Genomic DNA, 17,974 nt, shown 5'->3' on the forward strand with positions numbered 1-17,974 from the left:
TGATTGTCGACATGGAGTGAAAACAGAGCAACTTGTGACTGCCCCTTCAATTTAAGACGTTAAAAACGGACGGAATTTGCAGTCGTAATACCAGAGCATCGAAACTACTTGGAACTCTTGTGTATATGAACGCGTCCGCGCCTTTGTACTCTGTTCCCTTCAGCCCTGCAAACCAACCAACCATCGTGTCCGTGCACATAAGAGTAGTAAAGAATGGAGAACAGCGCAGTTTGGTTGTGCTTGGGGGCGTAGCTCAGTTGGTAGAGCGTTCGCTTTGCATGTGAAAGGTCCCGGGTTCAAGCCCCGGCGCCTCCATGTTTTGTGGTCAGTTCGTGGCAAGTGTTGGTCGCGGCGAGCCTAAAGGCACGCAAGATGTTGCAAAGCCAGCGTCACAGACTCGTATACTGACGTAAGGAGAGCAAGACGTAAATGTGAGGACCGGCTGTTGTCGAGGTGTCATCGAGTGCAAATCTGCCTTAGGTAAAACGGCCTAACCTCAGTGAAGTCTAGAGAGTGAACAACACTTTCGTCTACCTCAGAGCGTTGGCCGAACGCTATTTTCGACGTCGTGCGTGCCACTTTGATTTTGGCCGACTACGATTCGATACAGAATCCAGGAAACCTGAAAGACACCCTCACAGACACATTGAGAGTAGTGTTTGTCTGCGGAATAATTGGAGTGCAAGGGTCTGTGCAATTGATATGGCTGTATGTAGCGCAGTTCGTCAGCAGGGGGCGTAGCTCAGATGGTAGAGCGCTCGCTTAGCATGCGAGAGGTACTGGGATCGATACCCAGCGCCTCCAGAATTTTTAACACACCAACATGCGCACACTGCCATGCAAGTGGAATAATTCACAGCCAGAAAATGTGTCAAGGCAGATACGAGCGAACGATTAGCAGCCACAATTGGCAAGCGTGCTGTAATGCGCAGGAAGTACCCTCCTCCCACCACTACACTTAATTTAGAAACAGTACACGTGTTCCCATAAGATTCTCAAACGTATGTCGGAAAGATCAGCCTTGCGCCGAATTCACAAAAATCCCACTGCACATTCCAATTCTTTACGTGCAGTCGGCTGCTACTGGTGTTGCTAGTTGTGACTGCTGATGACAGATGCCGTAGCAATCAATTCATGGAGTGAGTTGTATGTTTTGCGATACTCTGTCTCTGACAAGCAAGCAGAGGTGACATAGGCGCGAATACGGGAAGCTTGCAGCCCCTCGCTGCCTGCAGACACCGAGCAGCCACACTAGGTGGGCGGCCTAAGCCGTAGGCGAAATGTGCTCACTCGCTTGGGCGCGACGTCAAGCTCTAAATAAGGCTGTCACTAGCGTGAGCGTTGCGTGAGCGTCGTGTAAAGTCGGAAAAGTCGTCTGCATGGGTGAGTGCCATGTTTGGGGAGCGTTTCGTAGTTTGCGCAGTGCAATGGAGACGCGGAAACTTGTTGTGGCCCAGTCTTTTGCAGTTGGACGACAAGAGTGGTACACAGTAGTAAAGTGCGAGGCAGTGAGTTGGCATGAACAGTCGAGTGCACAATGGGGCTTCAGATGTGCTTGTTACCTCAGGTGCTGTGTGATTGTCGACATGGAGTGAAAACAGAGCAACTTGTGACTGCCCCTTCAATTTAAGACGTTAAAAACGGACGGAATTTGCAGTCGTAATACCAGAGCATCGAAACTACTTGGAACTCTTGTGTATATGAACGCGTCCGCGCCTTTGTACTCTGTTCCCTTCAGCCCTGCAAACCAACCAACCATCGTGTCCGTGCACATAAGAGTAGTAAAGAATGGAGAACAGCGCAGTTTGGTTGTGCTTGGGGGCGTAGCTCAGTTGGTAGAGCGTTCGCTTTGCATGTGAAAGGTCCCAGGTTCAAGCCCCGGCGCCTCCATGTTTTGTGGTCAGTTCGTGGCAAGTGTTGGTCGCGGCGAGCCTAAAGGCATGCAAGATGTTGCAAAGCCAGCGTCACAGACTCGTATACTGACGTAAGGAGAGCAAGACGTAAATGTGAGGACCGGCTGTTGTCGAGGTGTCATCGAGTGCAAATCTGCCTTAGGTAAAACGGCCTAACCTCAGTGAAGTCTAGAGAGTGAACAACACTTTCGTCTACCTCAGAGCGTTGGCCGAACGCTATTTTCGACGTCGTGCGTGCCACTTTGATTTTGGCCGACTACGATTCGATACAGAATCCAGGAAACCTGAAAGACACCCTCACAGACACATTGAGAGTAGTGTTTGTCTGCGGAATAATTGGAGTGCAAGGGTCTGTGCAATTGATATGGCTGTATGTAGCGCAGTTCGTCAGCAGGGGGCGTAGCTCAGATGGTAGAGCGCTCGCTTAGCATGCGAGAGGTACTGGGATCGATACCCAGCGCCTCCAGAATTTTTAACACACCAACATGCGCACACTGCCATGCAAGTGGAATAATTCACAGCCAGAAAATGTGTCAAGGCAGATACGAGCGAACGATTAGCAGCCACAATTGGCAAGCGTGCTGTAATGCGCAGGAAGTACCCTCCTCCCACCACTACACTTAATTTAGAAACAGTACACGTGTTCCCATAAGATTCTCAAACGTATGTCGGAAAGATCAGCCTTGCGCCGAATTCACAAAAATCCCACTGCACATTCCAATTCTTTACGTGCAGTCGGCTGCTACTGGTGTTGCTAGTTGTGACTGCTGATGACAGATGCCGTAGCAATCAATTCATGGAGTGAGTTGTATGTTTTGCGATACTCTGTCTCTGACAAGCAAGCAGAGGTGACATAGGCGCGAATACGGGAAGCTTGCAGCCCCTCGCTGCCTGCAGACACCGAGCAGCCACACTAGGTGGGCGGCCTAAGCCGTCGGCGAAATGTGCTCACTCGCTTGGGCGCGACGTCAAGCTCTAAATAAGGCTGTCACTAGCGTGAGCGTTGCGTGAGCGTCGTGTAAAGTCGGAAAAGTCGTCTGCATGGGTGAGTGCCATGTTTGGGGAGCGTTTCGTAGTTTGCGCAGTGCAATGGAGACGCGGAAACTTGTTGTGGCCCAGTCTTTTGCAGTTGGACGACAAGAGTGGTACACAGTAGTAAAGTGCGAGGCAGTGAGTTGGCATGAACAGTCGAGTGCACAATGGGGCTTCAGATGTGCTTGTTACCTCAGGTGCTGTGTGATTGTCGACATGGAGTGAAAACAGAGCAACTTGTGACTGCCCCTTCAATTTAAGACGTTAAAAACGGACGGAATTTGCAGTCGTAATACCAGAGCATCGAAACTACTTGGAACTCTTGTGTATATGAACGCGTCCGCGCCTTTGTACTCTGTTCCCTTCAGCCCTGCAAACCAACCAACCATCGTGTCCGTGCACATAAGAGTAGTAAAGAATGGAGAACAGCGCAGTTTGGTTGTGCTTGGGGGCGTAGCTCAGTTGGTAGAGCGTTCGCTTTGCATGTGAAAGGTCCCGGGTTCAAGCCCCGGCGCCTCCATGTTTTGTGGTCAGTTCGTGGCAAGTGTTGGTCGCGGCGAGCCTAAAGGCACGCAAGATGTTGCAAAGCCAGCGTCACAGACTCGTATACTGACGTAAGGAGAGCAAGACGTAAATGTGAGGACCGGCTGTTGTCGAGGTGTCATCGAGTGCAAATCTGCCTTAGGTAAAACGGCCTAACCTCAGTGAAGTCTAGAGAGTGAACAACACTTTCGTCTACCTCAGAGCGTTGGCCGAACGCTATTTTCGACGTCGTGCGTGCCACTTTGATTTTGGCCGACTACGATTCGATACAGAATCCAGGAAACCTGAAAGACACCCTCACAGACACATTGAGAGTAGTGTTTGTCTGCGGAATAATTGGAGTGCAAGGGTCTGTGCAATTGATATGGCTGTATGTAGCGCAGTTCGTCAGCAGGGGGCGTAGCTCAGATGGTAGAGCGCTCGCTTAGCATGCGAGAGGTACTGGGATCGATACCCAGCGCCTCCAGAATTTTTAACACACCAACATGCGCACACTGCCATGCAAGTGGAATAATTCACAGCCAGAAAATGTGTCAAGGCAGATACGAGCGAACGATTAGCAGCCACAATTGGCAAGCGTGCTGTAATGCGCAGGAAGTACCCTCCTCCCACCACTACACTTAATTTAGAAACAGTACACGTGTTCCCATAAGATTCTCAAACGTATGTCGGAAAGATCAGCCTTGCGCCGAATTCACAAAAATCCCACTGCACATTCCAATTCTTTACGTGCAGTCGGCTGCTACTGGTGTTGCTAGTTGTGACTGCTGATGACAGATGCCGTAGCAATCAATTCATGGAGTGAGTTGTATGTTTTGCGATACTCTGTCTCTGACAAGCAAGCAGAGGTGACATAGGCGCGAATACGGGAAGCTTGCAGCCCCTCGCTGCCTGCAGACACCGAGCAGCCACACTAGGTGGGCGGCCTAAGCCGTCGGCGAAATGTGCTCACTCGCTTGGGCGCGACGTCAAGCTCTAAATAAGGCTGTCACTAGCGTGAGCGTTGCGTGAGCGTCGTGTAAAGTCGGAAAAGTCGTCTGCATGGGTGAGTGCCATGTTTGGGGAGCGTTTCGTAGTTTGCGCAGTGCAATGGAGACGCGGAAACTTGTTGTGGCCCAGTCTTTTGCAGTTGGACGACAAGAGTGGTACACAGTAGTAAAGTGCGAGGCAGTGAGTTGGCATGAACAGTCGAGTGCACAATGGGGCTTCAGATGTGCTTGTTACCTCAGGTGCTGTGTGATTGTCGACATGGAGTGAAAACAGAGCAACTTGTGACTGCCCCTTCAATTTAAGACGTTAAAAACGGACGGAATTTGCAGTCGTAATACCAGAGCATCGAAACTACTTGGAACTCTTGTGTATATGAACGCGTCCGCGCCTTTGTACTCTGTTCCCTTCAGCCCTGCAAACCAACCAACCATCGTGTCCGTGCACATAAGAGTAGTAAAGAATGGAGAACAGCGCAGTTTGGTTGTGCTTGGGGGCGTAGCTCAGTTGGTAGAGCGTTCGCTTTGCATGTGAAAGGTCCCAGGTTCAAGCCCCGGCGCCTCCATGTTTTGTGGTCAGTTCGTGGCAAGTGTTGGTCGCGGCGAGCCTAAAGGCATGCAAGATGTTGCAAAGCCAGCGTCACAGACTCGTATACTGACGTAAGGAGAGCAAGACGTAAATGTGAGGACCGGCTGTTGTCGAGGTGTCATCGAGTGCAAATCTGCCTTAGGTAAAACGGCCTAACCTCAGTGAAGTCTAGAGAGTGAACAACACTTTCGTCTACCTCAGAGCGTTGGCCGAACGCTATTTTCGACGTCGTGCGTGCCACTTTGATTTTGGCCGACTACGATTCGATACAGAATCCAGGAAACCTGAAAGACACCCTCACAGACACATTGAGAGTAGTGTTTGTCTGCGGAATAATTGGAGTGCAAGGGTCTGTGCAATTGATATGGCTGTATGTAGCGCAGTTCGTCAGCAGGGGGCGTAGCTCAGATGGTAGAGCGCTCGCTTAGCATGCGAGAGGTACTGGGATCGATACCCAGCGCCTCCAGAATTTTTAACACACCAACATGCGCACACTGCCATGCAAGTGGAATAATTCACAGCCAGAAAATGTGTCAAGGCAGATACGAGCGAACGATTAGCAGCCACAATTGGCAAGCGTGCTGTAATGCGCAGGAAGTACCCTCCTCCCACCACTACACTTAATTTAGAAACAGTACACGTGTTCCCATAAGATTCTCAAACGTATGTCGGAAAGATCAGCCTTGCGCCGAATTCACAAAAATCCCACTGCACATTCCAATTCTTTACGTGCAGTCGGCTGCTACTGGTGTTGCTAGTTGTGACTGCTGATGACAGATGCCGTAGCAATCAATTCATGGAGTGAGTTGTATGTTTTGCGATACTCTGTCTCTGACAAGCAAGCAGAGGTGACATAGGCGCGAATACGGGAAGCTTGCAGCCCCTCGCTGCCTGCAGACACCGAGCAGCCACACTAGGTGGGCGGCCTAAGCCGTCGGCGAAATGTGCTCACTCGCTTGGGCGCGACGTCAAGCTCTAAATAAGGCTGTCACTAGCGTGAGCGTTGCGTGAGCGTCGTGTAAAGTCGGAAAAGTCGTCTGCATGGGTGAGTGCCATGTTTGGGGAGCGTTTCGTAGTTTGCGCAGTGCAATGGAGACGCGGAAACTTGTTGTGGCCCAGTCTTTTGCAGTTGGACGACAAGAGTGGTACACAGTAGTAAAGTGCGAGGCAGTGAGTTGGCATGAACAGTCGAGTGCACAATGGGGCTTCAGATGTGCTTGTTACCTCAGGTGCTGTGTGATTGTCGACATGGAGTGAAAACAGAGCAACTTGTGACTGCCCCTTCAATTTAAGACGTTAAAAACGGACGGAATTTGCAGTCGTAATACCAGAGCATCGAAACTACTTGGAACTCTTGTGTATATGAACGCGTCCGCGCCTTTGTACTCTGTTCCCTTCAGCCCTGCAAACCAACCAACCATCGTGTCCGTGCACATAAGAGTAGTAAAGAATGGAGAACAGCGCAGTTTGGTTGTGCTTGGGGGCGTAGCTCAGTTGGTAGAGCGTTCGCTTTGCATGTGAAAGGTCCCGGGTTCAAGCCCCGGCGCCTCCATGTTTTGTGGTCAGTTCGTGGCAAGTGTTGGTCGCGGCGAGCCTAAAGGCACGCAAGATGTTGCAAAGCCAGCGTCACAGACTCGTATACTGACGTAAGGAGAGCAAGACGTAAATGTGAGGACCGGCTGTTGTCGAGGTGTCATCGAGTGCAAATCTGCCTTAGGTAAAACGGCCTAACCTCAGTGAAGTCTAGAGAGTGAACAACACTTTCGTCTACCTCAGAGCGTTGGCCGAACGCTATTTTCGACGTCGTGCGTGCCACTTTGATTTTGGCCGACTACGATTCGATACAGAATCCAGGAAACCTGAAAGACACCCTCACAGACACATTGAGAGTAGTGTTTGTCTGCGGAATAATTGGAGTGCAAGGGTCTGTGCAATTGATATGGCTGTATGTAGCGCAGTTCGTCAGCAGGGGGCGTAGCTCAGATGGTAGAGCGCTCGCTTAGCATGCGAGAGGTACTGGGATCGATACCCAGCGCCTCCAGAATTTTTAACACACCAACATGCGCACACTGCCATGCAAGTGGAATAATTCACAGCCAGAAAATGTGTCAAGGCAGATACGAGCGAACGATTAGCAGCCACAATTGGCAAGCGTGCTGTAATGCGCAGGAAGTACCCTCCTCCCACCACTACACTTAATTTAGAAACAGTACACGTGTTCCCATAAGATTCTCAAACGTATGTCGGAAAGATCAGCCTTGCGCCGAATTCACAAAAATCCCACTGCACATTCCAATTCTTTACGTGCAGTCGGCTGCTACTGGTGTTGCTAGTTGTGACTGCTGATGACAGATGCCGTAGCAATCAATTCATGGAGTGAGTTGTATGTTTTGCGATACTCTGTCTCTGACAAGCAAGCAGAGGTGACATAGGCGCGAATACGGGAAGCTTGCAGCCCCTCGCTGCCTGCAGACACCGAGCAGCCACACTAGGTGGGCGGCCTAAGCCGTCGGCGAAATGTGCTCACTCGCTTGGGCGCGACGTCAAGCTCTAAATAAGGCTGTCACTAGCGTGAGCGTTGCGTGAGCGTCGTGTAAAGTCGGAAAAGTCGTCTGCATGGGTGAGTGCCATGTTTGGGGAGCGTTTCGTAGTTTGCGCAGTGCAATGGAGACGCGGAAACTTGTTGTGGCCCAGTCTTTTGCAGTTGGACGACAAGAGTGGTACACAGTAGTAAAGTGCGAGGCAGTGAGTTGGCATGAACAGTCGAGTGCACAATGGGGCTTCAGATGTGCTTGTTACCTCAGGTGCTGTGTGATTGTCGACATGGAGTGAAAACAGAGCAACTTGTGACTGCCCCTTCAATTTAAGACGTTAAAAACGGACGGAATTTGCAGTCGTAATACCAGAGCATCGAAACTACTTGGAACTCTTGTGTATATGAACGCGTCCGCGCCTTTGTACTCTGTTCCCTTCAGCCCTGCAAACCAACCAACCATCGTGTCCGTGCACATAAGAGTAGTAAAGAATGGAGAACAGCGCAGTTTGGTTGTGCTTGGGGGCGTAGCTCAGTTGGTAGAGCGTTCGCTTTGCATGTGAAAGGTCCCAGGTTCAAGCCCCGGCGCCTCCATGTTTTGTGGTCAGTTCGTGGCAAGTGTTGGTCGCGGCGAGCCTAAAGGCATGCAAGATGTTGCAAAGCCAGCGTCACAGACTCGTATACTGACGTAAGGAGAGCAAGACGTAAATGTGAGGACCGGCTGTTGTCGAGGTGTCATCGAGTGCAAATCTGCCTTAGGTAAAACGGCCTAACCTCAGTGAAGTCTAGAGAGTGAACAACACTTTCGTCTACCTCAGAGCGTTGGCCGAACGCTATTTTCGACGTCGTGCGTGCCACTTTGATTTTGGCCGACTACGATTCGATACAGAATCCAGGAAACCTGAAAGACACCCTCACAGACACATTGAGAGTAGTGTTTGTCTGCGGAATAATTGGAGTGCAAGGGTCTGTGCAATTGATATGGCTGTATGTAGCGCAGTTCGTCAGCAGGGGGCGTAGCTCAGATGGTAGAGCGCTCGCTTAGCATGCGAGAGGTACTGGGATCGATACCCAGCGCCTCCAGAATTTTTAACACACCAACATGCGCACACTGCCATGCAAGTGGAATAATTCACAGCCAGAAAATGTGTCAAGGCAGATACGAGCGAACGATTAGCAGCCACAATTGGCAAGCGTGCTGTAATGCGCAGGAAGTACCCTCCTCCCACCACTACACTTAATTTAGAAACAGTACACGTGTTCCCATAAGATTCTCAAACGTATGTCGGAAAGATCAGCCTTGCGCCGAATTCACAAAAATCCCACTGCACATTCCAATTCTTTACGTGCAGTCGGCTGCTACTGGTGTTGCTAGTTGTGACTGCTGATGACAGATGCCGTAGCAATCAATTCATGGAGTGAGTTGTATGTTTTGCGATACTCTGTCTCTGACAAGCAAGCAGAGGTGACATAGGCGCGAATACGGGAAGCTTGCAGCCCCTCGCTGCCTGCAGACACCGAGCAGCCACACTAGGTGGGCGGCCTAAGCCGTCGGCGAAATGTGCTCACTCGCTTGGGCGCGACGTCAAGCTCTAAATAAGGCTGTCACTAGCGTGAGCGTTGCGTGAGCGTCGTGTAAAGTCGGAAAAGTCGTCTGCATGGGTGAGTGCCATGTTTGGGGAGCGTTTCGTAGTTTGCGCAGTGCAATGGAGACGCGGAAACTTGTTGTGGCCCAGTCTTTTGCAGTTGGACGACAAGAGTGGTACACAGTAGTAAAGTGCGAGGCAGTGAGTTGGCATGAACAGTCGAGTGCACAATGGGGCTTCAGATGTGCTTGTTACCTCAGGTGCTGTGTGATTGTCGACATGGAGTGAAAACAGAGCAACTTGTGACTGCCCCTTCAATTTAAGACGTTAAAAACGGACGGAATTTGCAGTCGTAATACCAGAGCATCGAAACTACTTGGAACTCTTGTGTATATGAACGCGTCCGCGCCTTTGTACTCTGTTCCCTTCAGCCCTGCAAACCAACCAACCATCGTGTCCGTGCACATAAGAGTAGTAAAGAATGGAGAACAGCGCAGTTTGGTTGTGCTTGGGGGCGTAGCTCAGTTGGTAGAGCGTTCGCTTTGCATGTGAAAGGTCCCGGGTTCAAGCCCCGGCGCCTCCATGTTTTGTGGTCAGTTCGTGGCAAGTGTTGGTCGCGGCGAGCCTAAAGGCACGCAAGATGTTGCAAAGCCAGCGTCACAGACTCGTATACTGACGTAAGGAGAGCAAGACGTAAATGTGAGGACCGGCTGTTGTCGAGGTGTCATCGAGTGCAAATCTGCCTTAGGTAAAACGGCCTAACCTCAGTGAAGTCTAGAGAGTGAACAACACTTTCGTCTACCTCAGAGCGTTGGCCGAACGCTATTTTCGACGTCGTGCGTGCCACTTTGATTTTGGCCGACTACGATTCGATACAGAATCCAGGAAACCTGAAAGACACCCTCACAGACACATTGAGAGTAGTGTTTGTCTGCGGAATAATTGGAGTGCAAGGGTCTGTGCAATTGATATGGCTGTATGTAGCGCAGTTCGTCAGCAGGGGGCGTAGCTCAGATGGTAGAGCGCTCGCTTAGCATGCGAGAGGTACTGGGATCGATACCCAGCGCCTCCAGAATTTTTAACACACCAACATGCGCACACTGCCATGCAAGTGGAATAATTCACAGCCAGAAAATGTGTCAAGGCAGATACGAGCGAACGATTAGCAGCCACAATTGGCAAGCGTGCTGTAATGCGCAGGAAGTACCCTCCTCCCACCACTACACTTAATTTAGAAACAGTACACGTGTTCCCATAAGATTCTCAAACGTATGTCGGAAAGATCAGCCTTGCGCCGAATTCACAAAAATCCCACTGCACATTCCAATTCTTTACGTGCAGTCGGCTGCTACTGGTGTTGCTAGTTGTGACTGCTGATGACAGATGCCGTAGCAATCAATTCATGGAGTGAGTTGTATGTTTTGCGATACTCTGTCTCTGACAAGCAAGCAGAGGTGACATAGGCGCGAATACGGGAAGCTTGCAGCCCCTCGCTGCCTGCAGACACCGAGCAGCCACACTAGGTGGGCGGCCTAAGCCGTCGGCGAAATGTGCTCACTCGCTTGGGCGCGACGTCAAGCTCTAAATAAGGCTGTCACTAGCGTGAGCGTTGCGTGAGCGTCGTGTAAAGTCGGAAAAGTCGTCTGCATGGGTGAGTGCCATGTTTGGGGAGCGTTTCGTAGTTTGCGCAGTGCAATGGAGACGCGGAAACTTGTTGTGGCCCAGTCTTTTGCAGTTGGACGACAAGAGTGGTACACAGTAGTAAAGTGCGAGGCAGTGAGTTGGCATGAACAGTCGAGTGCACAATGGGGCTTCAGATGTGCTTGTTACCTCAGGTGCTGTGTGATTGTCGACATGGAGTGAAAACAGAGCAACTTGTGACTGCCCCTTCAATTTAAGACGTTAAAAACGGACGGAATTTGCAGTCGTAATACCAGAGCATCGAAACTACTTGGAACTCTTGTGTATATGAACGCGTCCGCGCCTTTGTACTCTGTTCCCTTCAGCCCTGCAAACCAACCAACCATCGTGTCCGTGCACATAAGAGTAGTAAAGAATGGAGAACAGCGCAGTTTGGTTGTGCTTGGGGGCGTAGCTCAGTTGGTAGAGCGTTCGCTTTGCATGTGAAAGGTCCCGGGTTCAAGCCCCGGCGCCTCCATGTTTTGTGGTCAGTTCGTGGCAAGTGTTGGTCGCGGCGAGCCTAAAGGCACGCAAGATGTTGCAAAGCCAGCGTCACAGACTCGTATACTGACGTAAGGAGAGCAAGACGTAAATGTGAGGACCGGCTGTTGTCGAGGTGTCATCGAGTGCAAATCTGCCTTAGGTAAAACGGCCTAACCTCAGTGAAGTCTAGAGAGTGAACAACACTTTCGTCTACCTCAGAGCGTTGGCCGAACGCTATTTTCGACGTCGTGCGTGCCACTTTGATTTTGGCCGACTACGATTCGATACAGAATCCAGGAAACCTGAAAGACACCCTCACAGACACATTGAGAGTAGTGTTTGTCTGCGGAATAATTGGAGTGCAAGGGTCTGTGCAATTGATATGGCTGTATGTAGCGCAGTTCGTCAGCAGGGGGCGTAGCTCAGATGGTAGAGCGCTCGCTTAGCATGCGAGAGGTACTGGGATCGATACCCAGCGCCTCCAGAATTTTTAACACACCAACATGCGCACACTGCCATGCAAGTGGAATAATTCACAGCCAGAAAATGTGTCAAGGCAGATACGAGCGAACGATTAGCAGCCACAATTGGCAAGCGTGCTGTAATGCGCAGGAAGTACCCTCCTCCCACCACTACACTTAATTTAGAAACAGTACACGTGTTCCCATAAGATTCTCAAACGTATGTCGGAAAGATCAGCCTTGCGCCGAATTCACAAAAATCCCACTGCACATTCCAATTCTTTACGTGCAGTCGGCTGCTACTGGTGTTGCTAGTTGTGACTGCTGATGACAGATGCCGTAGCAATCAATTCATGGAGTGAGTTGTATGTTTTGCGATACTCTGTCTCTGACAAGCAAGCAGAGGTGACATAGGCGCGAATACGGGAAGCTTGCAGCCCCTCGCTGCCTGCAGACACCGAGCAGCCACACTAGGTGGGCGGCCTAAGCCGTCGGCGAAATGTGCTCACTCGCTTGGGCGCGACGTCAAGCTCTAAATAAGGCTGTCACTAGCGTGAGCGTTGCGTGAGCGTCGTGTAAAGTCGGAAAAGTCGTCTGCATGGGTGAGTGCCATGTTTGGGGAGCGTTTCGTAGTTTGCGCAGTGCAATGGAGACGCGGAAACTTGTTGTGGCCCAGTCTTTTGCAGTTGGACGACAAGAGTGGTACACAGTAGTAAAGTGCGAGGCAGTGAGTTGGCATGAACAGTCGAGTGCACAATGGGGCTTCAGATGTGCTTGTTACCTCAGGTGCTGTGTGATTGTCGACATGGAGTGAAAACAGAGCAACTTGTGACTGCCCCTTCAATTTAAGACGTTAAAAACGGACGGAATTTGCAGTCGTAATACCAGAGCATCGAAACTACTTGGAACTCTTGTGTATATGAACGCGTCCGCGCCTTTGTACTCTGTTCCCTTCAGCCCTGCAAACCAACCAACCATCGTGTCCGTGCACATAAGAGTAGTAAAGAATGGAGAACAGCGCAGTTTGGTTGTGCTTGGGGGCGTAGCTCAGTTGGTAGAGCGTTCGCTTTGCATGTGAAAGGTCCCGGGTTCAAGCCCCGGCGCCTCCATGTTTTGTGGTCAGTTCGTGGCAAGTGTTGGTCGCGGCGAGCCTAAAGGCACGCAAGATGTTGCAAAGCCAGCGTCACAGACTCGTATACTGACGTAAGGAGAGCAAGACGTAAATGTGAGGACCGGCTGTTGTCGAGGTGTCATCGAGTGCAAATCTGCCTTAGGTAAAACGGCCTAACCTCAGTGAAGTCTAGAGAGTGAACAACACTTTCGTCTACCTCAGAGCGTTGGCCGAACGCTATTTTCGACGTCGTGCGTGCCACTTTGATTTTGGCCGACTACGATTCGATACAGAATCCAGGAAACCTGAAAGACACCCTCACAGACACATTGAGAGTAGTGTTTGTCTGCGGAATAATTGGAGTGCAAGGGTCTGTGCAATTGATATGGCTGTATGTAGCGCAGTTCGTCAGCAGGGGGCGTAGCTCAGATGGTAGAGCGCTCGCTTAGCATGCGAGAGGTACTGGGATCGATACCCAGCGCCTCCAGAATTTTTAACACACCAACATGCGCACACTGCCATGCAAGTGGAATAATTCACAGCCAGAAAATGTGTCAAGGCAGATACGAGCGAACGATTAGCAGCCACAATTGGCAAGCGTGCTGTAATGCGCAGGAAGTACCCTCCTCCCACCACTACACTTAATTTAGAAACAGTACACGTGTTCCCATAAGATTCTCAAACGTATGTCGGAAAGATCAGCCTTGCGCCGAATTCACAAAAATCCCACTGCACATTCCAATTCTTTACGTGCAGTCGGCTGCTACTGGTGTTGCTAGTTGTGACTGCTGATGACAGATGCCGTAGCAATCAATTCATGGAGTGAGTTGTATGTTTTGCGATACTCTGTCTCTGACAAGCAAGCAGAGGTGACATAGGCGCGAATACGGGAAGCTTGCAGCCCCTCGCTGCCTGCAGACACCGAGCAGCCACACTAGGTGGGCGGCCTAAGCCGTCGGCGAAATGTGCTCACTCGCTTGGGCGCGACGTCAAGCTCTAAATAAGGCTGTCACTAGCGTGAGCGTTGCGTGAGCGTCGTGTAAAGTCGGAAAAGTCGTCTGCATGGGTGAGTGCCATGTTTGGGGAGCGTTTCGTAGTTTGCGCAGTGCAATGGAGACGCGGAAACTTGTTGTGGCCCAGTCTTTTGCAGTTGGACGACAAGAGTGGTACACAGTAGTAAAGTGCGAGGCAGTGAGTTGGCATGAACAGTCGAGTGCACAATGGGGCTTCAGATGTGCTTGTTACCTCAGGTGCTGTGTGATTGTCGACATGGAGTGAAAACAGAGCAACTTGTGACTGCCCCTTCAATTTAAGACGTTAAAAACGGACGGAATTTGCAGTCGTAATACCAGAGCATCGAAACTACTTGGAACTCTTGTGTATATGAACGCGTCCGCGCCTTTGTACTCTGTTCCCTTCAGCCCTGCAAACCAACCAACCATCGTGTCCGTGCACATAAGAGTAGTAAAGAATGGAGAACAGCGCAGTTTGGTTGTGCTTGGGGGCGTAGCTCAGTTGGTAGAGCGTTCGCTTTGCATGTGAAAGGTCCCGGGTTCAAGCCCCGGCGCCTCCATGTTTTGTGGTCAGTTCGTGGCAAGTGTTGGTCGCGGCGAGCCTAAAGGCACGCAAGATGTTGCAAAGCCAGCGTCACAGACTCGTATACTGACGTAAGGAGAGCAAGACGTAAATGTGAGGACCGGCTGTTGTCGAGGTGTCATCGAGTGCAAATCTGCCTTAGGTAAAACGGCCTAACCTCAGTGAAGTCTAGAGAGTGAACAACACTTTCGTCTACCTCAGAGCGTTGGCCGAACGCTATTTTCGACGTCGTGCGTGCCACTTTGATTTTGGCCGACTACGATTCGATACAGAATCCAGGAAACCTGAAAGACACCCTCACAGACACATTGAGAGTAGTGTTTGTCTGCGGAATAATTGGAGTGCAAGGGTCTGTGCAATTGATATGGCTGTATGTAGCGCAGTTCGTCAGCAGGGGGCGTAGCTCAGATGGTAGAGCGCTCGCTTAGCATGCGAGAGGTACTGGGATCGATACCCAGCGCCTCCAGAATTTTTAACACACCAACATGCGCACACTGCCATGCAAGTGGAATAATTCACAGCCAGAAAATGTGTCAAGGCAGATACGAGCGAACGATTAGCAGCCACAATTGGCAAGCGTGCTGTAATGCGCAGGAAGTACCCTCCTCCCACCACTACACTTAATTTAGAAACAGTACACGTGTTCCCATAAGATTCTCAAACGTATGTCGGAAAGATCAGCCTTGCGCCGAATTCACAAAAATCCCACTGCACATTCCAATTCTTTACGTGCAGTCGGCTGCTACTGGTGTTGCTAGTTGTGACTGCTGATGACAGATGCCGTAGCAATCAATTCATGGAGTGAGTTGTATGTTTTGCGATACTCTGTCTCTGACAAGCAAGCAGAGGTGACATAGGCGCGAATACGGGAAGCTTGCAGCCCCTCGCTGCCTGCAGACACCGAGCAGCCACACTAGGTGGGCGGCCTAAGCCGTCGGCGAAATGTGCTCACTCGCTTGGGCGCGACGTCAAGCTCTAAATAAGGCTGTCACTAGCGTGAGCGTTGCGTGAGCGTCGTGTAAAGTCGGAAAAGTCGTCTGCATGGGTGAGTGCCATGTTTGGGGAGCGTTTCGTAGTTTGCGCAGTGCAATGGAGACGCGGAAACTTGTTGTGGCCCAGTCTTTTGCAGTTGGACGACAAGAGTGGTACACAGTAGTAAAGTGCGAGGCAGTGAGTTGGCATGAACAGTCGAGTGCACAATGGGGCTTCAGATGTGCTTGTTACCTCAGGTGCTGTGTGATTGTCGACATGGAGTGAAAACAGAGCAACTTGTGACTGCCCCTTCAATTTAAGACGTTAAAAACGGACGGAATTTGCAGTCGTAATACCAGAGCATCGAAACTACTTGGAACTCTTGTGTATATGAACGCGTCCGCGCCTTTGTACTCTGTTCCCTTCAGCCCTGCAAACCAACCAACCATCGTGTCCGTGCACATAAGAGTAGTAAAGAATGGAGAACAGCGCAGTTTGGTTGTGCTTGGGGGCGTAGCTCAGTTGGTAGAGCGTTCGCTTTGCATGTGAAAGGTCCCGGGTTCAAGCCCCGGCGCCTCCATGTTTTGTGGTCAGTTCGTGGCAAGTGTTGGTCGCGGCGAGCCTAAAGGCACGCAAGATGTTGCAAAGCCAGCGTCACAGACTCGTATACTGACGTAAGGAGAGCAAGACGTAAATGTGAGGACCGGCTGTTGTCGAGGTGTCATCGAGTGCAAATCTGCCTTAGGTAAAACGGCCTAACCTCAGTGAAGTCTAGAGAGTGAACAACACTTTCGTCTACCTCAGAGCGTTGGCCGAACGCTATTTTCGACGTCGTGCGTGCCACTTTGATTTTGGCCGACTACGATTCGATACAGAATCCAGGAAACCTGAAAGACACCCTCACAGACACATTGAGAGTAGTGTTTGTCTGCGGAATAATTGGAGTGCAAGGGTCTGTGCAATTGATATGGCTGTATGTAGCGCAGTTCGTCAGCAGGGGGCGTAGCTCAGATGGTAGAGCGCTCGCTTAGCATGCGAGAGGTACTGGGATCGATACCCAGCGCCTCCAGAATTTTTAACACACCAACATGCGCACACTGCCATGCAAGTGGAATAATTCACAGCCAGAAAATGTGTCAAGGCAGATACGAGCGAACGATTAGCAGCCACAATTGGCAAGCGTGCTGTAATGCGCAGGAAGTACCCTCCTCCCACCACTACACTTAATTTAGAAACAGTACACGTGTTCCCATAAGATTCTCAAACGTATGTCGGAAAGATCAGCCTTGCGCCGAATTCACAAAAATCCCACTGCACATTCCAATTCTTTACGTGCAGTCGGCTGCTACTGGTGTTGCTAGTTGTGACTGCTGATGACAGATGCCGTAGCAATCAATTCATGGAGTGAGTTGTATGTTTTGCGATACTCTGTCTCTGACAAGCAAGCAGAGGTGACATAGGCGCGAATACGGGAAGCTTGCAGCCCCTCGCTGCCTGCAGACACCGAGCAGCCACACTAGGTGGGCGGCCTAAGCCGTCGGCGAAATGTGCTCACTCGCTTGGGCGCGACGTCAAGCTCTAAATAAGGCTGTCACTAGCGTGAGCGTTGCGTGAGCGTCGTGTAAAGTCGGAAAAGTCGTCTGCATGGGTGAGTGCCATGTTTGGGGAGCGTTTCGTAGTTTGCGCAGTGCAATGGAGACGCGGAAACTTGTTGTGGCCCAGTCTTTTGCAGTTGGACGACAAGAGTGGTACACAGTAGTAAAGTGCGAGGCAGTGAGTTGGCATGAACAGTCGAGTGCACAATGGGGCTTCAGATGTGCTTGTTACCTCAGGTGCTGTGTGATTGTCGACATGGAGTGAAAACAGAGCAACTTGTGACTGCCCCTTCAATTTAAGACGTTAAAAACGGACGGAATTTGCAGTCGTAATACCAGAGCATCGAAACTACTTGGAACTCTTGTGTATATGAACGCGTCCGCGCCTTTGTACTCTGTTCCCTTCAGCCCTGCAAACCAACCAACCATCGTGTCCGTGCACATAAGAGTAGTAAAGAATGGAGAACAGCGCAGTTTGGTTGTGCTTGGGGGCGTAGCTCAGTTGGTAGAGCGTTCGCTTTGCATGTGAAAGGTCCCGGGTTCAAGCCCCGGCGCCTCCATGTTTTTGTGGTCAGTTCGTGGCAAGTGTTGGTCGCGGCGAGCCTAAAGGCACGCAAGATGTTGCAAAGCCAGCGTCACAGACTCGTATACTGACGTAAGGAGAGCAAGACGTAAATGTGAGGACCGGCTGTTGTCGAGGTGTCATCGAGTGCAAATCTGCCTTAGGTAAAACGGCCTAACCTCAGTGAAGTCTAGAGAGTGAACAACACTTTCGTCTACCTCAGAGCGTTGGCCGAACGCTATTTTCGACGTCGTGCGTGCCACTTTGATTTTGGCCGACTACGATTCGATACAGAATCCAGGAAACCTGAAAGACACCCTCACAGACACATT

The 17,974-nt window shown here is 50.7% G+C and overlaps 23 non-coding genes across 23 annotated transcripts; all 23 read left to right on the plus strand.

The window, feature by feature from the left end:
- Positions 1-242: 242 nt before the first annotated feature.
- On the plus strand, positions 243-315 carry Trnaa-ugc (transfer RNA alanine (anticodon UGC)). Its single transcript has one exon. It is a non-coding gene; the product is annotated as a tRNA-Ala (tRNA).
- Positions 316-731: 416 nt separating this feature from the next.
- Positions 732-804, plus strand: Trnaa-agc (transfer RNA alanine (anticodon AGC)). Its single transcript has one exon. It is a non-coding gene; the product is annotated as a tRNA-Ala (tRNA).
- Positions 805-1,817: 1,013 nt separating this feature from the next.
- On the plus strand, positions 1,818-1,890 carry Trnaa-ugc (transfer RNA alanine (anticodon UGC)). The gene has a single exon. It is a non-coding gene; the product is annotated as a tRNA-Ala (tRNA).
- Positions 1,891-2,306: 416 nt separating this feature from the next.
- On the plus strand, positions 2,307-2,379 carry Trnaa-agc (transfer RNA alanine (anticodon AGC)). Its single transcript has one exon. It is a non-coding gene; the product is annotated as a tRNA-Ala (tRNA).
- A 1,013-nt stretch (positions 2,380-3,392) lies between these two features.
- Positions 3,393-3,465, plus strand: Trnaa-ugc (transfer RNA alanine (anticodon UGC)). The gene has a single exon. It is a non-coding gene; the product is annotated as a tRNA-Ala (tRNA).
- Positions 3,466-3,881: 416 nt separating this feature from the next.
- Positions 3,882-3,954, plus strand: Trnaa-agc (transfer RNA alanine (anticodon AGC)). The gene has a single exon. It is a non-coding gene; the product is annotated as a tRNA-Ala (tRNA).
- A 1,013-nt stretch (positions 3,955-4,967) lies between these two features.
- Trnaa-ugc (transfer RNA alanine (anticodon UGC)) lies at positions 4,968-5,040 on the plus strand. Its single transcript has one exon. It is a non-coding gene; the product is annotated as a tRNA-Ala (tRNA).
- A 416-nt stretch (positions 5,041-5,456) lies between these two features.
- Trnaa-agc (transfer RNA alanine (anticodon AGC)) lies at positions 5,457-5,529 on the plus strand. The gene has a single exon. It is a non-coding gene; the product is annotated as a tRNA-Ala (tRNA).
- Positions 5,530-6,542: 1,013 nt separating this feature from the next.
- On the plus strand, positions 6,543-6,615 carry Trnaa-ugc (transfer RNA alanine (anticodon UGC)). The gene has a single exon. It is a non-coding gene; the product is annotated as a tRNA-Ala (tRNA).
- A 416-nt stretch (positions 6,616-7,031) lies between these two features.
- Positions 7,032-7,104, plus strand: Trnaa-agc (transfer RNA alanine (anticodon AGC)). Its single transcript has one exon. It is a non-coding gene; the product is annotated as a tRNA-Ala (tRNA).
- Positions 7,105-8,117: 1,013 nt separating this feature from the next.
- Positions 8,118-8,190, plus strand: Trnaa-ugc (transfer RNA alanine (anticodon UGC)). The gene has a single exon. It is a non-coding gene; the product is annotated as a tRNA-Ala (tRNA).
- A 416-nt stretch (positions 8,191-8,606) lies between these two features.
- On the plus strand, positions 8,607-8,679 carry Trnaa-agc (transfer RNA alanine (anticodon AGC)). The gene has a single exon. It is a non-coding gene; the product is annotated as a tRNA-Ala (tRNA).
- A 1,013-nt stretch (positions 8,680-9,692) lies between these two features.
- Trnaa-ugc (transfer RNA alanine (anticodon UGC)) lies at positions 9,693-9,765 on the plus strand. The gene has a single exon. It is a non-coding gene; the product is annotated as a tRNA-Ala (tRNA).
- A 416-nt stretch (positions 9,766-10,181) lies between these two features.
- Trnaa-agc (transfer RNA alanine (anticodon AGC)) lies at positions 10,182-10,254 on the plus strand. Its single transcript has one exon. It is a non-coding gene; the product is annotated as a tRNA-Ala (tRNA).
- A 1,013-nt stretch (positions 10,255-11,267) lies between these two features.
- Trnaa-ugc (transfer RNA alanine (anticodon UGC)) lies at positions 11,268-11,340 on the plus strand. Its single transcript has one exon. It is a non-coding gene; the product is annotated as a tRNA-Ala (tRNA).
- A 416-nt stretch (positions 11,341-11,756) lies between these two features.
- On the plus strand, positions 11,757-11,829 carry Trnaa-agc (transfer RNA alanine (anticodon AGC)). The gene has a single exon. It is a non-coding gene; the product is annotated as a tRNA-Ala (tRNA).
- Positions 11,830-12,842: 1,013 nt separating this feature from the next.
- Trnaa-ugc (transfer RNA alanine (anticodon UGC)) lies at positions 12,843-12,915 on the plus strand. The gene has a single exon. It is a non-coding gene; the product is annotated as a tRNA-Ala (tRNA).
- A 416-nt stretch (positions 12,916-13,331) lies between these two features.
- Positions 13,332-13,404, plus strand: Trnaa-agc (transfer RNA alanine (anticodon AGC)). The gene has a single exon. It is a non-coding gene; the product is annotated as a tRNA-Ala (tRNA).
- A 1,013-nt stretch (positions 13,405-14,417) lies between these two features.
- Positions 14,418-14,490, plus strand: Trnaa-ugc (transfer RNA alanine (anticodon UGC)). Its single transcript has one exon. It is a non-coding gene; the product is annotated as a tRNA-Ala (tRNA).
- A 416-nt stretch (positions 14,491-14,906) lies between these two features.
- Positions 14,907-14,979, plus strand: Trnaa-agc (transfer RNA alanine (anticodon AGC)). The gene has a single exon. It is a non-coding gene; the product is annotated as a tRNA-Ala (tRNA).
- A 1,013-nt stretch (positions 14,980-15,992) lies between these two features.
- Positions 15,993-16,065, plus strand: Trnaa-ugc (transfer RNA alanine (anticodon UGC)). Its single transcript has one exon. It is a non-coding gene; the product is annotated as a tRNA-Ala (tRNA).
- A 416-nt stretch (positions 16,066-16,481) lies between these two features.
- Trnaa-agc (transfer RNA alanine (anticodon AGC)) lies at positions 16,482-16,554 on the plus strand. The gene has a single exon. It is a non-coding gene; the product is annotated as a tRNA-Ala (tRNA).
- A 1,013-nt stretch (positions 16,555-17,567) lies between these two features.
- Positions 17,568-17,640, plus strand: Trnaa-ugc (transfer RNA alanine (anticodon UGC)). Its single transcript has one exon. It is a non-coding gene; the product is annotated as a tRNA-Ala (tRNA).
- Positions 17,641-17,974: the final 334 nt, after the last annotated feature.

This window comes from Schistocerca serialis, unplaced genomic scaffold (genome assembly GCF_023864345.2).
Source record: "Schistocerca serialis cubense isolate TAMUIC-IGC-003099 unplaced genomic scaffold, iqSchSeri2.2 HiC_scaffold_724, whole genome shotgun sequence".
Taxonomy (NCBI): Eukaryota; Metazoa; Arthropoda; class Insecta; order Orthoptera; family Acrididae; genus Schistocerca; species Schistocerca serialis.